Source organism: Protopterus annectens, chromosome 4.part1, assembly GCF_019279795.1.
Source record: "Protopterus annectens isolate FY-2018-M chromosome 4.part1, PAN1.0, whole genome shotgun sequence".
In the NCBI taxonomy this organism is placed as follows: Eukaryota; Metazoa; Chordata; order Ceratodontiformes; family Protopteridae; genus Protopterus; species Protopterus annectens.
The window spans coordinates 176,225,331-176,250,219 of record NC_056734.1 but is presented as its reverse complement, the minus strand read 5'-3'; positions in this window follow the sequence as shown (position 1 = coordinate 176,250,219).

The window sequence follows — 24,889 nt, the reverse complement described above, 5'->3', positions numbered from 1 at the left end:
GAACCTGCTTTTTATAGCAGAAGCTTTTAAAAGTCCCAGAAAGCTATTATGAAAATTTTACTCTCACATTTCAGACTTTTGAAAAGTAAACAAAAACAACTGCTGTGGAGATTCCTTTCCTTTCAGCTCTGGCACATGATGACATCAACTTCAGGTCAGCTGACTGAAACAACATGCATTCAGAATTCATTTTTAAAAGACATGTACATTTGGCCAGCCAGAAGAACACTGTTTGATTTATACATTTTATATAAATCAAAGAGGTAAAAAAAAAATTACAAAATTATAGCTAGTCATGCTGGCATTTATAACACTGGGTAATTTATAATTATTTACAAGTATTTACAAAACTGCAGCCAGACATGCTAGCACAGATAACAATATCTGATATCCTCACAATGGCTTTGTGAGATTAATGCATATTTGGGTAAGGCAAGCTGGCATACAAGCTGTGAACACTGTTTCAGTGCAACAAAACTAAACTAAGGGAATGATTACTGTTATTGTTATTTTAATCATGGACTAAACTAAGGGAACAATTACTATTATTGTTATTTTAATCATGGCAGATCCAAAGCAGATACTTTAGGTGGGCAATTTGTATGATGGTTGTTGTGGATGAAATGACTGACCTTGTTGTTTTGTTGTAATTCCCACTTTACAGGACTAATGTGCAGTTGGTTTGGTCAGTATTGATGCAGCTGTAATATAGTCCTACCTCTTTGCAATTAGCCACGCCCCAGTGCAGTAAGACACACCACATTCTTCTGCCTTCTGCAGCAGAGCGATGGTTATATAAATACTTGGGTAACCCCATAGTTTTAGACAGGGGATAACAACGAAGGTTGTGTCTAACTGTGTCTCTGTCACTGCTTTGTAGGACAGTGTCACAGGTTATCAGTGGTAACCAGTGTGTGCAACGACGAATGAAGCAAGGAAGAAATAAACTGTACAAATGGAAATGTATAGTCCTGTGAAAAACAAGTGTATTTGGACTTGTCATACAAAAAGTGGTAGATGTAAGTATGTGTGGCACAGGTTGGCTCTGTGTCATATAGAGCATGCCTAACAGCAAGAATAAGAAAAGGATAATTACTGTTGCAATAGTCCAACTTGAACATAGACCTCACAGCAGTAGTACACAGCTTCAGCACAGTTATCACATCCATGCTATTCCATGAATACCTGGCAGAGTGAAGGTCTGTGGTACTGGTACAATGACATTACAAAATGGCAGCCTGACAAATGCAATGAGCACCTATGCAATAGTGATTACATGCTTACAAGGTAGTGAAAAATAAAATACTACAAAAAGGAGAAAAAGAGCCTATATGCAGTAGTTCACCTAAGGCCATTACAGTCAGCATGCAGCTGGTAATGTCAAGAATAACTGGAACAGTAACGCATGGTTTAAATGATTTAGCAGTCCTACAAGCAGTGACTACATTTGCAATGGCAAGCTTTTAAACAGAAATTCAAAGACAGCGCAGTGGTAATCAGTTGGAGCAGAGATATCAGGTCTGCCAGCACTACAGTACAGTTACCTGGATACCTGGAGAGTATGACCTGACTCCTCTGACAGGTATGCCAGTTTTTTGCCATGTTCTCTTGTGCTACAAAACACACAAAACACATGAGCACAGCATAACCATGAATATCTTAAACAGCCTGTATCTCTACATTAAGGTGTTCTGTAATGTGATAAAACATAAAATAATCCTTAGTGTAATAGTCTGATTGTCAAACTCTAACCTGTTCTCCCTATTGGTGGAGAAGGTCAAGGTGACACCTCTTGAGATTGCTATACTTGTGTCAGCACTGGTCACCAAAGTGAGTGATTATACCCTGGCAAGTGTCTTCCAGGCATCAACTTTGTACAGTGGTTCCTCATAGTTGTGCTCAGCAAGCACTCCCTGTGCAGTGTGTGTAAGAGGTGAAGAAAGATTTTAGTCTTCCTGCTGCAGTCTCATCCTGCAGAGGACATGCTCACTCACCACATCAAGTTGAGGAGTGAAAATGTTAGCTAGGGCATGACTTTGCCCATCATAGATGCCATGATATGAGCATTGACAGACAGCAAAGTCACACAATACCCACAAGTGACAGCATGATGCATATGGTCAATAATGAAGGCCAGGGCAACAACTGCTCATCCATGCTTGACAGACATGCACACCCTATGTAATGTACCTGCCCAAGCATGATCAGGAGGAGAAGCTGCATAGCATGTTGTCCATGGCCATTATTATCCTGTCAGATGTTTACTAGTGTGGCCCAGCTACAATCCTGATTAGTCACAATGCACATGCTACAGATGGGTTCAGGTGCCTAGGCAGCAAGACATTTCCCTGTCGTATATTTGGTTGGGGACACATGGCTGAAGTGACATTCAGCTACAGAGAAATATGGCTGTTGCAGATTCCCTGTGGGAAAAGAGAAGGATGTGGTGTCATCCAAACCAACTACTAAAATGTTCTGATTTGTTAAAGTATATGCTACACTTAGAATCTTTGAGCAAGTGAGAACTGTGTTCTCCCAGAAGTATTAGTGTATAGAGATGCTGATCAACAAGCTTTGTCATGCTATTTTATGAATTTCTGAATTGCACTTCCATGTTTCTTGTCACCATTTGCATATGTGGTAGCTCTCATCATTAACATGTTGACTGTCATTTGCCTGTCACTATAGCAGTCACTTGAATGCAATGCATACCAAGTTATTTTCCAAAGCAGCTTGATCAAACATTGTGTGCCTTCCTGTCTCCTGCCACACACCACTCTGTTTTGTTTAATGCAGTGCACTAATTCTTTCTGAATGACCCCCCATTGTCTTTCTGACTAATAAGAAAGAAAGCAAATTCAAGTTTAATGTATGCTGTGTTGAAGTTAATAATTGGTAACTGGCAATATTTCTGAAGATGGGAAAGAATGCATGCCCTTAAACTGAATGCCAAGCACCCAACCCCCAGCAGAAGAAATCCAGTGACTGACATTGTATTGTTTATAGGAAAATTGCTGTCACTATAGTGATGTCTGCCCTGTTTGCAGATATCAGTGATATCATTTGCCATCCTGATATACTTATGCCAGGCATCAACATTTTACAAAGATGCATCATATTATCCAGTAGGCACTGAAGAACAAGAGCATCTTGATCCACCTTGGGCATCACACAAGACCATTTATGTTCCAAATACTTGAAGCAATCATGGTCAGTCAGACAGGTCCACTCAAGAAGCAAAATGGTAGCCCAGTGTGCATGGGCTGCACATTCAAACATTTTGTGGATCGTAGCATAACAATGAGGTGCTATAAAGCAGATCTGTAATGCAGCCCTCAGTTCTGTGAGCTTCACAGATTCTGTGAATAGCATATAGTGCGTAGCCCTAGCATGGGCAGTGATAATCAGGTAAATGATTATAGAGATTCAGATACAGCGCAATAATTTCACTCATTAACATAACTGCAATTCTATAAAGCCTAAATTAACATGATAAAAAGTGTCAACATAATATAGTAAGAGACGGAGCTACTACAAGCAACTGTAGAATTAGCATTTGGACACTGGACTTCAAAACAAGTGAAACAGTCATAGTGAAGAAAAGTAATATACCATTTAATATATGATAGCAGCAACAGGGACATAGACAAACTGGTTATGTGCATGTGGGAACACACCTCAATGCATGTAAACTGTTATTTTAGCATGTCGGTGAGGGGCACCCAATATCAATACTCATATAGGGCATGGACCCTGTACTTCGGATGAGGTATGAAAATACTTATTATGCAGTTAATGTACTGGGTTTCAATGCACTGCTGAAGTATGTAGACTCTGGTTATAAGCTCACAGTTGCAGTATGTATTAGAAATGGGAGGAAGTAATATAGCACTGCACGAGAGGGCACTCTTAGTGTGCAACTTATGTGGCTGGTGACAGTACAGTCATATGGAACATCTACGCACGCGCACACACATACACAATAATCGATGTGCATAACTCACCATTGTGGATGTCTTGTAATAATCCCACGAGAAAGGCAATGACTGGAAAACTTCACCACCCTGGAGACTGTGTTACTGCAGGTCCTTTGCATACACAACACATGACAAAAAGGTAATGTAGATGAGCCTTTTTGGATCAGGTGTTGAAGGGAGTGGTACAGGTTATCAAAGCTGTGAGCGGCAATGATTAGAGTATACATCAAATTCAGCAATATGCAACTGATGTGATAAGGCACAGGACATTGCTAAGGCATGTCCACTGCAGGAAGTTGGCTACCAACACAGAAGAAGTTCATAAAAGTGGAAGATTTCCTGGTGCCTTGTATAGGGGTTTGGGAGCAGACCTTCATAGCCATTGGTAACCTGGATGTGAAAGCTGGACTGGTAATAACTCCTTACCTGTATGTAATGGATACACTAGGTTATTATTAGCTTTTACATCCATCACCATATTATACAGTGCACTGCTTGTGAGGCAGATATTATTCATCTACAGGTTTCTGCATATATGTTCTACATATATTTCTGGTCTGCAACTACAACACCCTGCACAGATAAGTAGGTATCCATATTGCATTCAGAGATTCTGTCTTATAACATTACACCATGTCACATGTCTGATGATGATGCCAGTGCATACATGACAAAGTGGTACTGTCAGAAACACAAGCATTGGGGGGCTCACAAAAATACCATAGAGATGGGGAATACATGTAGGGTCAAGTGAAAATACCAGTCTCACCAGTGCTAGGTGGACATCCTGTTATTGTAAACGCCATGCAGGATACACAAGAGTATTCAGTATAGACAGTATCTGCAAGTCACACTGTTTGTAACATGTGCATATACCCCATGGGGAGAGACATGGTGGTCTGTAGTACTGCTATGATTTCAGGTGTATCCCTGAACTGACTGCAGCACTTGCCATTACTCAGTAGATGTGCAACTCAGTAATCCAGGGTCACAGACAGCTGCCACCTACATCATTATGGAGAGGAATGCACTGCATGGCCTGCACTTGTTCTGTGACATGGACTATAGGGAGAGGGAGCAGATGGTGCTGGTCAGGTCACTGGTGGTTAATATAGCATCTATTACTGAATCTGTAAGGCAGATGGTAATTTTCTACTTGTTTACCTCTACAGGTCCTAATGTCTATGACCATGAAAGGGTCCAGATTCAGAGAGAGCTAACACAGACCAGGTATACCCAAAATATACACAAGCTGTTCTTGAGACAGCAGCATTGTCAGCTCCGGTCACAGATGCTACTACACTTGGTTGTGGAGGTTCTCCCTTAAGTGGCTTTCAGTCATCTTCAGGATCCATCCCTGAGACACCGCATCAGGCTTCATGCACTTACTCCCAGAGTTCTCTACCATCAATATCTCTTGGGGGCAGATGGAGCAATATTTACACTTCTATCCATCACTCTGGTCATGAATGCCATTTCATCTTTTGGTTTTGTTTGGGACATCATATCAATGTAAATGCTCACATGCTTCTTCATCATCTTGCCAAGGACAGCATCAAACTCCAGGACTACAGGCCACCACAGTCCACATCAACACAATTTACTGCATGGAAGCACCACTCCATAACTGGAAAATGTGATTCCTGACTCCTACATCTTGCCACCAGACTATGCATCTACCACATCCACCTTCCTTGACTCTGTCCATATGATAGCTTTACTGTCATCTGTCACTATGTCCTCTGCATCTCTGAAAATTATGCTGACTGTCCCTGACCACCCCTTAACCCATCAGTGTAAGGTAATGTCATCTGCATAAAATGGTCAGTCTGCATTGTATTGCATAGCTTGGGTTTGATAATGCATGCATAATTTTATTCTGTTTTGCCTGTGTCATGGCCACAGTTTTGGTCTACATGCCTCTACTTTATCAGGGCCATGATGTATTAATTTTGTTTTTGCCTTGCATGGGGTCCCATTACTACCTGCCTTTCTTTTACTTGGCTATGATACTCTGTCCATTGCACTGACAGGTATGGTAGATCCTTCTAAGATGTTTTATTGCAACTGAAGCTGTTTTTACATAACCCATTATGGAACATGGTGCACACTACAAATATATGACTGCAGTTCTCAGGTGAATACTGTAGTGCCTTCCCAGATACATCTGGACATCAGAAGTATCCATTAAGTTGACTGAAAATGCATTACACCACATTCTGCATCACTGTATCCACAGTATTTTATGCCATCTCGGACATGATCAGATGTTTGATGAAGGGAGTCACCATATATGGTATCACTGCATATCCACCATCCTTGCAACAAACAACAGTGGCACCATTACATGTGGCCTACTCCCTGATTATATTGTAAACTGTATAGAGTGGGCTCTGTACCATCTACATATGCACCTGTGCCCACATCCTATGTAAAACTAGTTTCAAACAAATTTAAACCCCACTACAACCTGTGAGAGATGCACTTATATAGCCAAACTGGAAGCAAAGCTCTCTTCACCCAAGACTGGACTAGACAGTCAAGAGGAGAAGGTAAACACTTGCACCATACCACACTCATCACATAGTCCCTCAAAACCTACACCACCAAAACACACACACAGCAACACAAACCTACATTCATGGAGGCTCTCAATAAAAAATCTGCTCAAGCAACAGACACCTCCAAAGCAGAAACACATGTAACCTCCACCCCTCAACACAACCCAAATGACACATAGCCCACCAACTCAGTGTGCCATTCAACCACAGCCCATAAGACATAACAACATGCCCAACACTCTAGTCATAGGTGACTCTATAGTCAGGCACACTGATGTTCCACTCACCAGGCTAAACAAGGAGAAAGTTACTGTCAGCTACCTGTTGGGTGCCAGGATCCGCCACATAACACACGCATTCAGGTCACTCCACAACAAGTACAAATATGACTCTTTCATTGTCCATGTTGGTGTGAATGATCTGAGATGTACCTTCCTGGACAACATGAAAAGTGACATGGAGAAACTATCCGATCTTGTAACCCAAGCAGTTATGACCCTAGCCCTGAGTAGCCTCCTGCCATCACCCAGAATGATACCACAGTACAAGGACAAAATGATTGACTTCAACAATTGGCTAAGCTTCTGGTGTCATTCTAAGGGGATCCAGTATCTGTCTGCCTGGGATGACATGACTGACAGACCACAATGCTTTGCCAGAGCTGGCCTGCATCTGTCACCCTTGGGATTCCGGATACTTGCTAAGGCTCTTATCACCACTATAGTGCCTTTTTAGGCAAGGTTCAAATGACAAATTCACCACCATAAAAGGTACAAGCAAGCAAAATCTGAGGGCAATGATACTCAGTGCTAGACGTCTAAACCTCAAAATGCATTCACTCGAGGCACTCCTTAAAATGGAGAACATCGACATCTGTGCAGTGACAGAGACCTGGTTCAAGGCTCCAGAGAGCACCTCTGCATTACCAGGCTATAATTCATACCACACCTTTCGGCCACCTAACCTGTACCGAAACACTAAAGGTGGAGGCGTGTCCATATTCATTAAGGATATCCACACCTCCAGGTTAGTTGCTCAGCATAATGCATCCAAGATTATTCAAGTGCAACTAACTCTGGGCAAGACCATAATCCAAATTGTAACTTGCTACAGACCCCCCCACCATGCCCCAGGATTCCCACTCCTCATTTTTTGATACACTGGAAAATATTAGGGTGCAACCCAACACCCTAATGATGGGCAACTTCAACTACCCCACCATTAACTGGGAAAACTACTCATGTACCAACACTTTTGCTCAACATTTTCTGGAATTCATAAATTCCAACGTCTTGGATCAACTTATCCACACCCCCACCAGGGGAAGAAATGTCATAGATATGGTCATTACCAACATGGGCAATCGGTGCTCCACACCAGAGGTCAATTCCTCATTGGTCAGATTCGACCACAAGCTAATCAGCCTAGACATCAACATCCTATCCCCACACCCATTAGGGAAACCACCGTAAAAAATTTCTCCAAAGCCAACTTCACGCTTCTTAAGACAGAAGTGGAAAACTTCACAGCACCCATGCAGACGGACAGTAGAGGTACGACTGCTGAATCCTACACAAATGCACTTTATAAGCACTTACACGAGTGCATGGATTGTGCTATCCCTAACAGAATCAAGATGCTATCCTTCAACAAAAGGAAGCCAATCTGGTGGTCCTCTACCATAAACAAACTCTACAACAGAAGAAAGAAACTGTTGCAAAAAAGAGTAAAATCCCATGACTGGAAGAACTCCCTGGTCAGCCTCAGTAAGAAGTTGAGATCCCTCATAAAATCCTGCAAAGCTAGTTATGACAACAAAATTGCCACTGATTCTAAAGACAACCACAAAGCATTCTATAGCTATGTCAAGAATCTTAATAGCAACACTCAGATCTGCTCTGAGTTACAACACAATGGTACTAAATATACAGAACCAACTGATAGTGCCAACATCCTGGCAGATAGGTTCAGTGCTAACTTTACCCCTCCCTCAGCCCCTAAAGGGTCCATCTCTATACCGGAAGAATGGAAAGTTCCTGTAATCACGGCTGCACAGTTAAAAATACACTCTCCAAATCCAAGAACACAGCATCCATGGGACCTGACAACATCCCAAGCTGCATTCTACATGAACTACAGAATGAACTGGCACCCCCACCTAAGCACCATGTTAATGATAGTCTCACCTCAGGCTTTGTGCTAACTGAATGGTGCACAGCGATGGTTATCCCACTCCACAAAGGGGGAGCCACCACGGATCCCGGGAACTACCTCCCCATTAGCCTAATGAGCCTGGTATGCAAGGCCATAGAACGTATCATCATGGAACTTATAAACAAAGACATTGGTAATCTCCAAACTCTGGACCCCTCCCAGTTCGGGTTTGTAAAAGGCAGATCATGTCTCCTAAACCTGATTGACTTCTTTGAAGCAGTTACCAAAGCCGTAGATGAGGCTAAGGTGGTTCAGACAGCCTATCTAGATCTTGCCAAGGCTTTTGACACCATCCCCCACTCTGGAATTATAGATAAACTCACTAAACTAGGTATAAATCCATATGTCACAAGATGGGTTGCTAACTGGCTCACTGACAGAACCCACACTGTAAAAGTAGCAGACTCTAAATCTGACTTCAGACCAGTGACAAGTGGAGTACCACAGGGTTCAGTTTTGGGTCCTCTCCTGTTTGGTATCTACTTTTCTGAAGTACAGGCTAACACAGAAGGTCTTTGGCTAACGAAGTTCGCAGATGATTCCAAACTAGGAGCCATAACTGAAACTCCTAACGATGTGGACATCCTACAAAAAGTTCTCACTGAGACAGATTCCTGTGTCAAAGCCATGGCCTCAAGCTCAACACCAAAAATTGCACTGTCATCCCCTTTGGTAAAAACTCTGTACCCATGAGCTACCACATAGGTAGTAGTCTACTTAACACCAAAAGTGTGATAAGAGACCTTGGGACACAGGTGGGCAGTAGTCTCTCCTTTGATAATCACATTGCCATAGTAGTCAGGAAATTATTCTATGTGGCACACCTCATCACAAAAGGTTTTTCATCCAGGAAAAAAGATGTAATTGTTCCCCTCTACTCGTCAGTCATTAGACCCAATATAGAGCACAACACCCCTTTTGGTATATACCTCACAAGACATCTACAACAATTGGAAAGGCTGCAGAAATACCTCACAAAGAGCATTACCAGCCTCAAACAGATGCCCTACACAGACCATCTAAAAAAAAACTCCAGCTTTACTCCTTTGCATATCGCCTACTCAGAGGCAATCTCTGCCTAACATACAAAGCTGTGTCAAACCCAGAGCTGTTGGACATACTCCACTTAAAGAAATCCCAGTCTCTCCGAGCTACACGCTCTAGGGACCTAAACCTTGTCACCACAATAAACAGAACATGCTGGAGGGATAAATTCCTGTCCCAGAGACTTCCCATACTCTGGAACAAGCTATCTATCTATATCAAACAAAGCTCCTCATTAGCACTCTTCAAGAAAAATCTTGAAGATTGGATGAGAAATAGGAAATTCAACCCGGGGATCATCTCTGTGGTTCTGCTCGACAGGGGTACGGGAAAATAATTTTCTTGGGTGGTGAAAGCTAGGGTATCTTTTTGGCTAGGCTTGTATAGGCCCTAGGGCTGATACCCTAGTACCTACCTATGAACCTATAAACCTATGCTCTACTTCAGGTGATGGCCTTCCAAGTGAGTACCTTAAAATATCAGCTAATAGCATTGCCTATCCTGTCTTAATCCTTATAAATAGGTCAGCCCAGGAATCATACATTCCCGTTTCTCTTGGAAAAAGTCACACATTATCCCTCTACAAAAGGAGGAAATTCAACAGACATTACTAACTTTAGACCTATAGCAATATCATCCTTATTTCTAGACTTGTCTAAAGGCTTTAACACAGTTTTACACAGCAAACATCTACTTCAAATGTCTTCACTATGTCTATCCCAGCCTATCCTTCTATGGTTCAAAAGCTACCTGTCCAATCAGTATCAGTTGGTAAAATGGCACTCCACCCTGTTTCCGTACCTCCCAGTCACCACTGGTGTACCACAAGGCTTTTTCCTTAGTCACCTCCTCTTTAACATTCTCACCAACACCCTACACATCCACCCACAGACCTTCCTAATACAATACACAAATGACTCCACATTCATATGCACACCAGACTATATGACACATCTCCAAAAAATGAATCAGGAAGCTTTAACAGCCACTGAGGCATGGCTTTGTAACTCACAACTCATGCTCAACCCCCCCCCCTCCATACTTCTTTTATCCTAAAAGCCCTCTGTCATGAAAAAACAAAATTTAAAACCCTTCCTTAACAATCCAATCACTGAAATCATTTCTCATGGCAAATTATTAGGGGTGATAGTGGATTATAATCTTAAATTTGACATGCATATACAAAATTGTATAAAAACTCACCAAAAGCTAGGGATTCTTTTATAGAGGCAAAACATTTTCAACAACTCAGCTAAAACTACATATGCCATTGCTTACCTCCTCCCCTCACTATTTTAATGCACTACCATCCTTACTAACCTCCAGGCATCACAAAAATCAAAACTTGAACAATGCTATAATAAAGTGGCAAAATTTTCCACAAATACTCCTTTCAGAACCCACCAATATATAGCTCTAAAAAGCCTAAATCAGTTAGAACTACCCTTCAGTTAACATATACACAACTTCCTACCACCTGTAAAATTATCCCTCATCCATCTGCTTATTCAGCACTAAATGCCATTCTACACAACTATGTTCCCAATTGGCCATTATGATCCGTTGTCCAAAAACTCCTCTCTGTCCACAGATCTGTCAGATCTGCTGGGCATGGTCTGTAGTCATACCATGTTACTAAGGGCTGGAACTCCTTTCTTCTATCCAACAGGTCAATACCTTCCTTCTAGACCTTTAAAACCATTTTGAAAAACTTCCTAGCCAAGATCTTGCTCTGTTCTTGCTTACCCCAGGATAAACTATATATTTAAATATAAACATATACCTCCTCATGCCTTACACCTCCTTACTTCAATAGGTTTCTCTCCCCTGAGTCCCCTTCTGAATATGCCATAACTCTGTTTTTCTCTCACTTCATATTGCAATTCCTGTTTGTATTATACTAACTTACTTTTACTTTATAAACTGTCTAAAATTTCTCTAAATATTAAATTATTGTCATACAAGTATCTATTCTCAAGCAATGTTTTCACATCATGTCTAATTTGTTATGATTATTTAATGTGTAGATGTTTTTGTATTAATTTTGAAGATTGTAAAATTATTGTTCTTAAAATGTTTCTCTAATACTTTGAGTTTTTTGGGCACCTACCCAGCCAGACTTTCCCAGCAATCAAATGCCAATAAATACCATATAATGCTGCAGTACCTGTTCTGGCATACAGGTGAGGCTGTTCTGACACCACAGTAGCCATAGATTATGTGTTGCAGCACAGAATATCCAGTTCATGTTTTGAAATCAGGAGTAAACTTATAAGATTCCTCATTTGTTTGTGCAGTTTAAGGAATCCCAGAGACTTTTTTGGATTATGTGTAGAGTTACTACTTAGAGTATCATTTTTTTTTAAATCCCAGGTCATTTCACGACTTATAAATGCATTAACTCACCTTCATTACTAAAACATCTTGTAAGATACAAAATGATATAGCCTTCAGAATTAGCGCATGTAAAATATTCTCAGGCATGCCATGCATAGCACCAAATATTATATCTAGTGTCATGAAGTATTTTAAGAATTCATTGCAGTCCATTCAGGTCTTATTGTGAACGTGGCTTAAAGGAAGATAGACAAAGAATCTGTTAAACTAGAATGAAGGCCTAGTTGGGACTTAAAGCTGTAAACTATATCCTATTGCCTGTTTGCTTGATGGACAAAGTGGGAGTGAGCCTATATGAAATAAAAAGCTCCAAGGGTGGAAAAACTTGCATTTAAGGTACCGTGTAAATAATGCAAATATTTTTTACAATTCACTGTGCAAAGCCAAAGTCAGCTGCTTTTCACTTCATTGTTAACCGAAAATTTGTTTTATGTATCTCTGTCTGCAGTTCAGTTCAAAGGGTTGATACTGATGGCATACGCACAGTTTGGCCGGATTACTGCCAAACAGCAGTTCCTCTGGTTGTCACTACTTAAACCCATGTTAGCTATCTTTCATTTAGAATTTATGAAGCCAGAAACAGACTTACATGTTTCTGCTGTTTTGCTGCTGTATTGTAATTTGGAAGGTTCATTGACTGTCTAAAAGACTTGGAACAAGACATGTACCAAACTGTTTTCGTTTATACAACTACTCCTGTCAGTGACTGCATTTGCTATTACTTGATGTGTGTTCACTTAGCTGGTAAGAGTTTTGTTTTTCTGCTGTGTGTTTTTTTTTTTCTATACCCAGAACCATACAGGAATTATTGAAAACAGAGGCTAATCAGAAAATTAAGCATCTGCAACAACTAGTGGGAGTGGTTAGTGTGATTCCTACCTATAGAACTATAACTTCATTATGAAACTAAGTAGATAACATAGTGTGGTTATTCAGAAATAATCATAATATGTCTGCATTGTGATAAGTAATGAGGCTGGGGTAGTCAATGCAAACCAATGAAGGTTAGCCAAGATTAAAGTCAACATAGTGCAGATATGCTGCTATAAACAGTAATCATCACACAAGTGACTCATCACCTGACCCTGGACAACCAGCTTGCAGGTTGCATGCACAATGTGATACTCATTTACACAAGCATCGAAGCACTGCATATGTGCTGTATGGGCATGACTGAGAACCTATATAAGGACTATACAGAAAAGTATCATCTGGTTTTACATTTTAAATGAGCAGGAGAAGGGTTAATAGGACAGTCGTATTAGAGGAAGAACAAGAAGAGGAACATACAAAAGGGCAAAGGGAAGTGAGGAATGGTGAGGGGTGAGGAAAAGGGTATTTATGGAACAGTGGCAGTTGCTCTTTTTTTTTTTTTTTGAAAAGAATGGCAGGGTGATTGAAGCATGGGGAAGCTGTGTGCAAGTAGAAGGATATAGGGATGGCAGCAGGAACAGAAATGTAACACAAGAAAGACTGATAGGAAAGAAAGTGGTATGGGAGGGTTCAATATAGATGCACAGACAGAGGGTGGAAAACTGGTCACGTGGAGGACTGGATAACAACCAGGTTAGTATGAGTGGCATGTAAAGAAAGGAAACACCTTGATGTTGGGTAGGGTGGGATAAGAGCAGCATACAGAGCTATCCCAAATAAGAACCCACTCAGAATTTAGCCAACTTGGTGGCTAATACTGGGGTGGACTCCACTGTTGGTGCCTTGATGATTTGAGCCAGGCAGATATACAGGTGGGCCAGTTGCATGAACAGGTGCTTCAGGTACTAATATGGGCATAAATTTGCTGGTCCTCTTCAGCCCTCACTAGCCACTGAACCTTATGCCAGGGGAGCCAGCTTTTCTCTGTGTCACTCACTAATGAGGACCCTATGCCACCCTCGGGAAAAGCAGCACCTGAAGTAATCACAAAGCATTTCAAGTCACCTTCCACAAGATGGCCTTCACCACCCAGCATTGATGCAGGATCAGGGATTGCTGGGGACATAGCAGTTGGCAAGATGGCCTGTAGAGGATATGGTGGTAGCTCTCTCAGCACTGCCTGTTCCATAGTTGACACTGCAGAGAAAAAACAAACTAAAGGGGGAAAAAGCTTTATAACTAAACAAAAATCAAGAAGAACAGAACAGGACAGAAATACAATTTATTATGATAAGCCCAGGAAGGAAAACAGCAATCAGCAGAGCAATCTAACTTAATGACTAAGTAACACCTATTACATGATTGAGGGTAAAATTAGAAAATATTAACGGTATATGAATGAAATCAGTGTGCATTGCTAATGGAAAATGAAGCAATGCTGAATTTATTAAATGGAAAAAAAAATAAAATGCTTACTGCTGTAGAAATCATTGTATGTACACTTGTCATACAGACCATGGCAAATGTAGTGATAAATGGCAAAGTTTAGGACAGTAGCGCATATAATGTGGGTAAAACCAGGAGTGCTACATAGGCAGTGAATTCCTAAGCAATGGTGTAGTACTTAAAAGAAAAAAAATCTTCAATGCAGTGACAAATAAAGTCAATGCAGTTGAATTCCACATGGAAATTGCAGGGATAACTGGAAAAGTATAGGATATTAGAAGACAAAAATGTATGAAAAATGACACTTCACCATTGCATAATTTTTCATTGGCTTTATAAAGTAAAAAAGAAGAAGAAAAAAAAAGAAAAAAACATCAGTGTTGGGTAACAAGATTAAGCACAGATAAAGTTATGGCAGCAAGACTGTACATCAGTAGTACATTATAATAGAGAAAAACAGGCAGTCATCCAGGGTCCAAAACTTTACAGGGGCCCATGGCCAGCCAACAAAAACGATATAGATGGTCCAGAATCAAACACTAAAAATATTTGTAGCAACTCGTCTAAATGTGCCCAGGGAAGCAGAAGCTCTGTGTGTGTGTGTGTGTGTGTGTGTGTGTGTGTGTGTGTGTGTGTGTGTGTGTGTGTGTGTGTGTGTGTGTGTGTGTGTGTGTGTGTCTGTATGTGTGTAAAATGCCTCAGATAGTGAGCACCGTCTAGCTAATTGACTTGCTCAGAGTCAAAAGGTAGCCTTAACTACAGAGCTTGGAGACTTAATCCTCCACACTAACTGCCAGACCTATATTAACTTTTTTTTTTTAATGTGGTGGTCAAAAGAGAGGTTGCTGTCAAGCTGTGTTCCCAGATCTCTTATAATGCCTTCTGTCAATTTGGTAATTCATGGGAACCGGGTTTTTCCAAAAGGTTATGATGACACATTTTTTGGCATTGAGCTTAAGGCCATGGTTCTGACACCAGTCGTTGGTCTCAGTGAGGCCTTTCTGTAGGATGTCAACATCACTTGGGAAGTTAATAATAGCTGCCAGACCTATATTAACTTTTTTTTGTTGGTAAATCACAGAAGATTACAGTCAGTCAATGTTGGTCATCAGAGTTTCACAGTTTTCTGGATGACAAAATGCATTCTGATGCAAAGCCTGCAGTTTCATTAACTTTATAAAGTGATTTAAAGTATGTTCTTATGTTACTGTGGAACATCTCTGAATTTGCCTCATATTTATGACCTAACCTTGAGCAAATCACTTGACCAGAAAGTGCCTTGAGGCAAGTGAAAAACTGGGCTAGGGTCCTAAATGGTCTCCTTGACTTCAAGCCTAGTAACTGCCTGTGAACCACATTAGTTATGGTGTACATACGATTTTCATCTTTACTTTAACGGTTATCACAGACATTTGGATTTCATTTAAAGCTATTATTTCAAATTTTACAGAAAAAACACCCAGTGGCATCTACTTTATAAATGAAACATAACCTCTCACAGTGAAAACAGACTTAGCAAGGGAAACAGTGAACTTCCACTGAAACTCACCTTTAGTAAAAATGCATTTGGCAACCCTTTAAACTACAAGAGACATGCAGGGATTCATACTCAAATAGCATGAGTGAAGTAGTAATTAGCATTTGTTTTTAAGGTTCAGTATTTCTGTCAAGAAGATAATTGATTGTAGTGAACTGAAGCATCATCATATGAAGCATGTTCTTTGGGTGCGATCCTTGGTATCCTTGTTCTGTTGAATGCTATTTAGCTGTGAATAAATTGAAAAACTAGCCTTCCAAAGTTTTTGGGTAGGAAAAAGATCATAAAGTCTGAATATGTAAACATCATACATATTTGCTTGTACATGTTTTTTGAGCTTGTAGCCCCCTTGTGTGTGAAAAATATTCTTTATTGTCAACTGGAATCACTGAATGGTTGAAATGTGTATTTCCTGCATGCAGAAAAATAAGATTTTTGAAGTTTTTTTTATCAGGTTCAATTATATGTTTGATTACCTGAACAGTTTGATTATCCAAACTACCCTAGGCCCCAGTTAGTTTGGATAATCAACTCTCTACTGTACTTTAACTATTGGTGCATTTTTAATTTATAATTATTTTGTTTGTTTTTCAGGTATACAGTTGTGAAATGCATTGATATTGAGATGCAACAGTTTGTCTAGCACTTACTGCAGATGAGTAAGTCTATGAGATGTTAAACAGCTGCTTCCTGTAGTACGGAGGTCGATTCCTTCATACTTTATTTATATTCTATGTTACTCTGACCAAGATACTTCACCAGACAGCATTCCTGGTCTGCTCCTTAAAAAGGACACTCGTATCTAGTGGGCTGTCCTTGGTTGTTAGGAAGTAAGTTACACATCTGTCTTCTGAATTCCTGAACCCTAAACATAGACACTAATTAATACTTCACTGCATGCTATTTGAGTATGAATCCCAGCATGTCTCTTGTAGTTTAATGTGTTGCCAGATGCATTTTCACTAAAGGTGAGTTTCAATGAAATTTAACTGTTTCTCATGCTGTCTGTTTTCAATGTGAAAGTGTTTTGTTTCATTTATAAAGTAGGTGCTAGTGTTTTTTTTTCTGCAGGTAACACATATAGCTATACTTTCAGGCCTACTATACAATGACTCAGAAAAACATAGTCTCTCCCTCCCTATCCACTTCACATTGATAGAGAAGTCTGAATGGCACATTTACACTTCACTGTATTTACTCCTGCACTGTATGCCAGAATGGAGAATGCTGATGCCATGAAATAACTCACCACATCTTTAATTATATACCAGGCATCCACTTTTTCATGGGGCCTTCATATATGTCCCTCAGCAGGCAGCCCTTGTGCAAAAGGTGCAAACAATATGATAGATGAGGTATAAAGCCACATGTTATGGGCACCATGTGAAATGCATCAATTTCCACTCAAAGAATCATGATGCTCATGCATGGTGATGTGACACACAGGGCTGGTAGCACAGAGAAGGATAATAGCTGCATCGCAAGGCTCCACAAGCACATGCACTCTACATGACCTATGTGCAAAGTATGGCCATAATGGGTAGTGGGTAGCACAATGACCTCCATCACTGGCATGCTGCAAATCTTCAGTAGCATGGTCAAGCCTACAGCCACACACTCCTCAAATTATTACAAATTTCATGCACAAGCTGGATTTGGCCTTGTAGCACCAGATAGGGTTGATAATGCATTGTTATTGTTGTAAGCCAGAGGCTTTTGCACTAAATCACCTCATTATCATAATAGCTGCACTATGAGCACTGTTAAAAAATGTTGAAAGTACATTTGCTATTATGGGAGTGAATATCCTAAAGAAGTAATATATTACAGAAAAAAGAGCTTATATGATTATATTGACATATAAAAAATTGATAGCAGACAGAACTGCTTGTAATGCACACCACATTGCTGCAACAGTTCTGTTGTGCATGACTGTTACACACAGTTGTCACATAATGGAACATTGTGTGTGCTAACACTACAAAGGCTCTATTCTGGGTATGGCAAAACATGTGGGGATAAAAGATAAAGGGCACAAGGAACAGGCAGGGCTGGTTGTAATTCTTTTGGGGAGTACATCCATCAAGGGCAGAGGAAATGGGAAGAATAACTCCCATTCTCAGGGGACCATATCAATCCACGGCTCAATGTACAGGCATGAAAGGTTGCATTCCTAAAGGGCAACTGCCCGTGGTACAGGCAACAGGCAGGATGGATTACATACTTTTTGTGGAGGCAATCTAGGCAGAGTACAGTGAGGTTATGTTGCATAGCCACAAAAATTTCAGGGCTGGCTAATGAGTCCACTGTGGTCACACAATGTACTTTTGACATGGCATAAGGGACAGTGCATTTGTCATACATGCTACAGCTACCACACATTGGCACTGTGTCAGATCACTTATGTCATAGCATTGCACGACTGCAGCTAACACAGGAGTATTATGGTTAAGGAGGTGGTGTTTGCTTTTATATAGGTCTACAGGTATACCCAAGCTGTCATGGCACAAAAAAGAATGGCAACACCTAGAAGAATTCACTGCACATAAAACTGAGATACTGCTACAGGCCATACACACCTGTTGCAGGATAAGCTGAGAAAAAGGCTCAGGTAGACAGGGACTTCTGGAAATAGATGTGGTAGGAACTGGTGAAACACACAAATGCAGTGGGTTAATGCAATCATTCGGTTATACAGGTGTGTCACAGGGTCATCAACTTGATCCTCTATGCCAAGATCAGGGCTCAGGACATAGCCAGGGACAGGTTGTCTGTCAATGGGGTTGCACCACAGGACATCACCAGCTGCCAGACTCCAGGCAGTTCCTTATATCTCTCAGTGGTGACACAAAAAGAATGCTTATATCTTGTGGTGGATTGGATTTGGGATTTAGGTTGTATAGGCACCCATATGCTCATAGGTTCATAGGAATGTACCAGGCTAATGGCCCTGGAGCCTTTACAAGCATAGCCCATAGGATTACCCTGGCATCATGCCACCCGGCCTTAGTTCCCAGTGCCTCTGTCGAGTAGAGCCACTGGAGTGATCCCCAGGGTGAATTTTCTATTTCCCATCCACTCATCAAGATTTTTTTTGAAGAGGGCCAGTCAGGTGCTCTGTTTGACATGTATGGGAAGTCTATTCCATAGCATGGGCAGTGTCTGGGTTATGAACCTGTCCCTCCAGCAGGTTCTGTTGATTGTGGTAATGAAGTTAAGGTCTCTGGAGCATGTGGTGTGGAGGGATTTGGATTTCTCTAGATGTGGCATTTCTAACAGAGCTGAGTCAGACATGGCTTTGTAAGACAAGCAGAGATCGCTACTAAGTAGGCGATATGAGACAGAGAATAGTTGGAGTTTTTTTGAGTCTGTCCATATAGGACAATTGTTTAAGAACTGGGATCCTCTTTGTGAAGTACCTTTGCAGCCTTTCCAGTTATTGTAGGTGTCTAGTGAGGTACATGCCAAATGGGGCATTGTACTCGATGATTGGCCTGATGAGGGAAGAGTAGAGGGAAATAATGACCTCTTCATTCCTGGATGCAAAACCCTTAGTAATGAGATGTGCCACATAGAAGGACTTTCTGACCACAATGGCAATGTGGTGGTCAAAAGAGAGGTTGCTGTCAAGCTGTGTTCCCAGATCTCTTATAATGCCTTCTGTCAATTTGGTAATTCATGGGAACCGGGTTTTTCCAAAAGGTTATGATGACACATTTTTTTGGCATTGAGCTTAAGGCCATGGTTCTAACACCAGTCATTGGTCTCAGTGAGGCCTTTCTGTAGGATGTCAACATCACTTGGGAAGTTAATAATACCTCTCAACTTACAATCATCTGTGAAGTTTGTCAGCCAGAGTCCCTTTGTGTTGGCCTGGAATTCAGAGAAGTAGATACCAAACAGGAGAGGACCCAGGAGCGAACCCTGTGGGACTCCACTCATGACTGGTCAGCAGTCTGACTTGGGGTCAGCTACTTTCACATTGTGGGTTTTATCTGTGAGCCAGTTTGCAATCCACCTAGTGATGTAGGGGTTGATGCCTAGCTTAGTGAGTTTTTCTATGATTCCTGAGTGGGTAATGGTATCAAAGGCCTTGGCCAGATCAAGGTAGGCTGTATGAACCACCTTGCCTTCATCCACAGTTCTGGTGACTAACTCAAAGAAGTCGACCAGGTTGAACAGGCATGGTCTACCCTTCACAAAACCAAACTGTGTGGGGTCCCAAGTTTGGAGATTCCCTATATCCTTGCTTATTAGGTCCATTATGATGCATTCCATAGCTTTGCATATCAGACTTGTTAGGCTAATGGGGCAATAGTTCCCAGGTTCTGTAGTCACTCCTACTTTCTGGAGAGGTATGACTGTAGCAGTGTGTCATTTGGTAGGGACAAAGCCTGCAGTGAGGCTGTGATTGAACAAGGCACACAGGTGAGGTGCCAGTTCACTCTGTAGTTCATGTAGATCACAGCCAGGGATATTGTCAGGTCTCATAGAAGCTGTATTCTTGGCCTTGGACAGTGTTGTTTTCACCTGTGCAGACGTAATACTGGCTGCCTGGCAATCTACTGGTATTGTGATTGGTCTTTTTGGGGGAGAGATAGGGGTAAAGTTGGCACTGAATCTGTCAGCCAGTATATTGGCAATATCTGTTTGCTTGGTACAGGAGGTACCATTGTGCAGTAGCTCAGAGCAAATCTGAGCATTGCCATGGAGATTCTTTACATAACTATAGAAGGCCTTGTGGTTGTCTTTACTATCTGCTAAAATTCTGTTTTCATAGCTAGCTTTAGAGGATTTGATGAGGGAGCTCAACTTTTTTTGGGGCTGATAAGGGAGTTTTTCCAGTTTTGAGACTTCACCTTATTCCGCATCTGTTTCCTCCTTCTGTTGTAGAGTTTGTTTATGGCAGGGGACGACCAGATTGGCTTCCATTTTGTGAAGGAGAGCATCTTGGTTCTATTGGGTATCGTGAGATCCATGCATTTGTGTTCGTGTTCATGCAGTGCATTGGTGTATGATTTGGTAGTCATGCAACTATTTTCCATTTGCAGGGGTGCCGTGAAGTTAGCCACCTCTGTTTTTAGGAGCTCAAAGTTAGCTTTGGAGAAATGTTTCATGGTGGTTACCTTTACAGGGGGATGGGGTGGGATGTGGATTTCCAAGGTGATTAGTTTGTGGTTAGATCTAACCAGGGAGGAGTTGACTATTGATGTAGAGCATTGGTCACCCATGTTAGTAATGACCAGGTTAAGGATGTTAATACCTCTAGTGGGGGTAAGAATGAGCTGGTCCAGGGCATTGGAATTAATGAATTCCATGAAACTTTGGGCAAGTGTATAGAAACATGAGTAGTTTTCCCAGTTAATGGAGTGGTAGTTGAAGTCACCCAGTATAAGAGTGTTAGGTTGGACCCTAATATTTTCCAGGGTGCTTAGGAACGTGGAGTGTGAGTCTTGGGACATAGTTGGGAACCTATAGCGGGTTACGACCAGAATCGCTGTCTTACCCAATGTTAGCTACACCCGAAGTATCTCTGATGTGTTATGTTGTGCTAATAGTCTGGAGGTGTGCACATCCTTTATGAGTATGGAAACACCATCACCTTTAGAGCTTTGGTCCAAGTTCTGGGGCCAAAAGGTGTGGGAATGAGTTATAACCTGGTAGTGCAGGGGTGCTTTCTGCTACTTTGAACCAGGTCTCTGTTACAGCACAAATGTCGATGTTCTCCATTTTAAGCAGTGCTTTGAGCGAATGCATTTTGAGATTTAGACTTCTAGCATTGAGCATCATGACCCTCAGATTGCATTTGTTTGTAGCTGTTACGGTGGTAATTTAGTCTTTAGAAATCTGCCTAAAAAGGCACTATAGGGGTGGCAAGAGCCAGTATCCAGAAGCCCACACATGACAGATGCAGAACATCTCTGGCAAAGCATTGAGGTCTGTCGGTCATGTTATCCCAGGCAGACAGATACTTGATCCCCTTAGAATGACACCAGAAACTTAGCCAGTTGTTGAAATCAATCATTTTCTGCATGTACTATGGTATCATTCAGGGTAATGGTATGATGCTGCTCAGGGCCATGGTCATACCCACCTGGGCAACATAATCCAAGAGCTCCTTCATGTCTCTTTTCATGTAGTCCAGGGAGGTACGTCTCAGGTCATTCACATCCACTTGTACAATGGCAGAGTCATATTTGTACCTGTTGTTGAGGGACCTTAGTGCATGCATTATGTGGTGGATCCTGGCACCTGACAGGTAGCTGACTTACTTTCTCCTTATTCAACCTAGTGAGTGGGACATCAGTGTGCCTCACTATGGAGTCAACTATGGCTAGTGTGTTGGGTATGCTGTTTTGCCTTAGGGGCTTTGGTTGAGTGTCACACTGTTTAAGAGAGTTATGTGTCTCGTGATTAGTGTTTTCTTGTGGTGGTCGAGTGCTTTTCTGCCTTGGAGGTCTCTGCTGTTTATGTATATTTTTATTAAGAGCCTCCACGAAGGTGGGTATGTGGTTTGTGTTTTAATGTGAAGGGAGTGCTGGTGTGTGCTCTGGAGGGCTATGTGTTCCATGTGGTGGGGTGCAAGTGTTGACCTTCTCCTCTTTACCAGCTATTCCAGTCTTGGCTGGAGAGTGTGAGGCTTCCAGTTTGGATATATAAGTTCATCTCTCACAAGTCTCAGTGTTGGGAGGTAAGAGGAGAGGGTTGTCAGTGTACATGAGGCAGTTGCTACATTGCCTCAGGATGACCATGTTCACCAGGTTACTAGGAGAAAGCACAGGGAACTGACTTTTAGACATGCCTGGAGGGGTGGGCATTAATAATAAGTACTGGAGCAGTTTCCTTGTAGAACATTTAGTGCTGGTAGCCCTTTTGTGTGCTACAATAATTGCTACAAGAAGTCTGGTAAAGTGCTAGAATAATAAGCTAGTAAAAGTGCAGGAGAGGAGAGAACTAGCAGATCTAAGGGAAAAATTAAAGAGCAGACATTGGCACCACTCAGAAGCTTACAAACAGTCCTGGATACAGCAAATCTATATCTGGACTAGACTAGTTACAGGAAAGGTGGGAAACAAGTGCAAACACCGGATTTTGAACCAGAAAGTTGAAAGAGATGGAAAAACTGCCCAAACAGCCAAGAAACTACAATTTCTGGGCCTGAAACCACTCCTCTTGTGGTAGATAGGCTACCTAGTGCTTACTACTCCCACTGATAAGCTAGAAGGCTTCCATCCAACACAGAAAGGCTTGGGAGGCTCAGAAGCTTACATGTAGTCCTGGATATAGCAAATCTGTATCTGGATTAGACTAGTTACAGGAAAGGCGGGAAAAGAGGAAAAGCGGGCTTTTAAACCAGAGAGTTGAAAGAGATGAAAAAACTTCCCAAACAGCCAATATACTACAATTTCTGGGCCAGAAACCACTCTTCTTGTGGTAGATAGGTTACCTAGTGCTTAACACTCCCACTGACAAGCTAGAAGGCTTCCCTCCAACACACAAAGGCTCGGGGGGCTCAGAAGCTTACAAACAGTCCTGGATACAACAAATCTGTATCTGGACTAGACTAGTTACAGGAAAGGCAGAAAACAAGTGCAAATGCTGGCTTTTAAACTTTGTCTGCTGGCGATGCCCCAGGAAGTAGTGACAAAAAACCTTCATACAACACATTGCCTACCAGGCATCCTGGAGTACTCACACATGACCATCTGCCTTAATATAACCCAGGAACATTTGGGCTGTAAATGAGAACACCTAAAACACAGGTTTTGACTGCTCATGTATCTGCGTATTATGCGGACCATTCTAATAGGTTACTGCCTAGCTCCTCTGCAGTTTACTCAGACATATATTGTGTTTCTGCCATCCATAGATATTGAGTCTTTAACAGAGATGATCTGCACCTCAAGGTATGTATGTACTCATAGGCTATGTATATTCTTTTACATGCATCATTATGCCTTATGCACTAAGGTGGGAATCACAGATACTGCATACTGGCTTACAAACTGGTATTCTATCTGTATGCATTCACAGGTTCCACTGTGGGTTGATCTGGTGCTACAAGTCTGCACATGCTTTATGCCATCATGTCTGGAAATGTTAAAGATGATGGCAGTGTGCACTTGACACAGTCTGACCACACAGTTGTATCTTCAGGAACACTTCCCCTCCCCCTCCTCACAGCTGAAGGAGACTGAGGAGGCCCAGGATGGACCACATACATCACTTGTGCTTAGTGAAGGATGTCCCATACATTCGAATCATACACATGACAGCTAGCACCAATATTTCTGGCATCTAAGGACCACACCACCATAGAAGTGCACACAAAAATGTTATTGGGTAGAGGTGAATTAGTTTCCATTGGTGCTGAGGGTCATTTATTTCATGATGTACATGCTACCATGGACATGAACCAGTAGATGTGATCCAGACACAGACAGATGCTATTCAGACCATGTCAGAGTAGCTTAGTGTGCTGCATTGCCAGTGTTAAGACTTCTATGGCATGCATGAAGACCTCACACCATTGCAGAGAATGCAGACAATGACAACCCATATGGCAGCCATTACTGCATTCCTCCAGCTGCTTGCAAATTGCTGCCATAGATGATATAGGGGACACCTGCACACTGCAGGCATACATGGTAGCTTTGTTTAGATGACTGATTCCTCTGTGGCTTCCAGCCCAGGCCTTGGGCATTCACATGGATGAAGATTACAGTTGTCTGGCTCTGCTGTGATCTTTGACCTGGCTTTGAAAGGTCACACAGACATGTCCAATGTTTGGCTAACTCTGCTGTAGGTACACCCCACTTTGCATCTCACTCTGGGTCCTG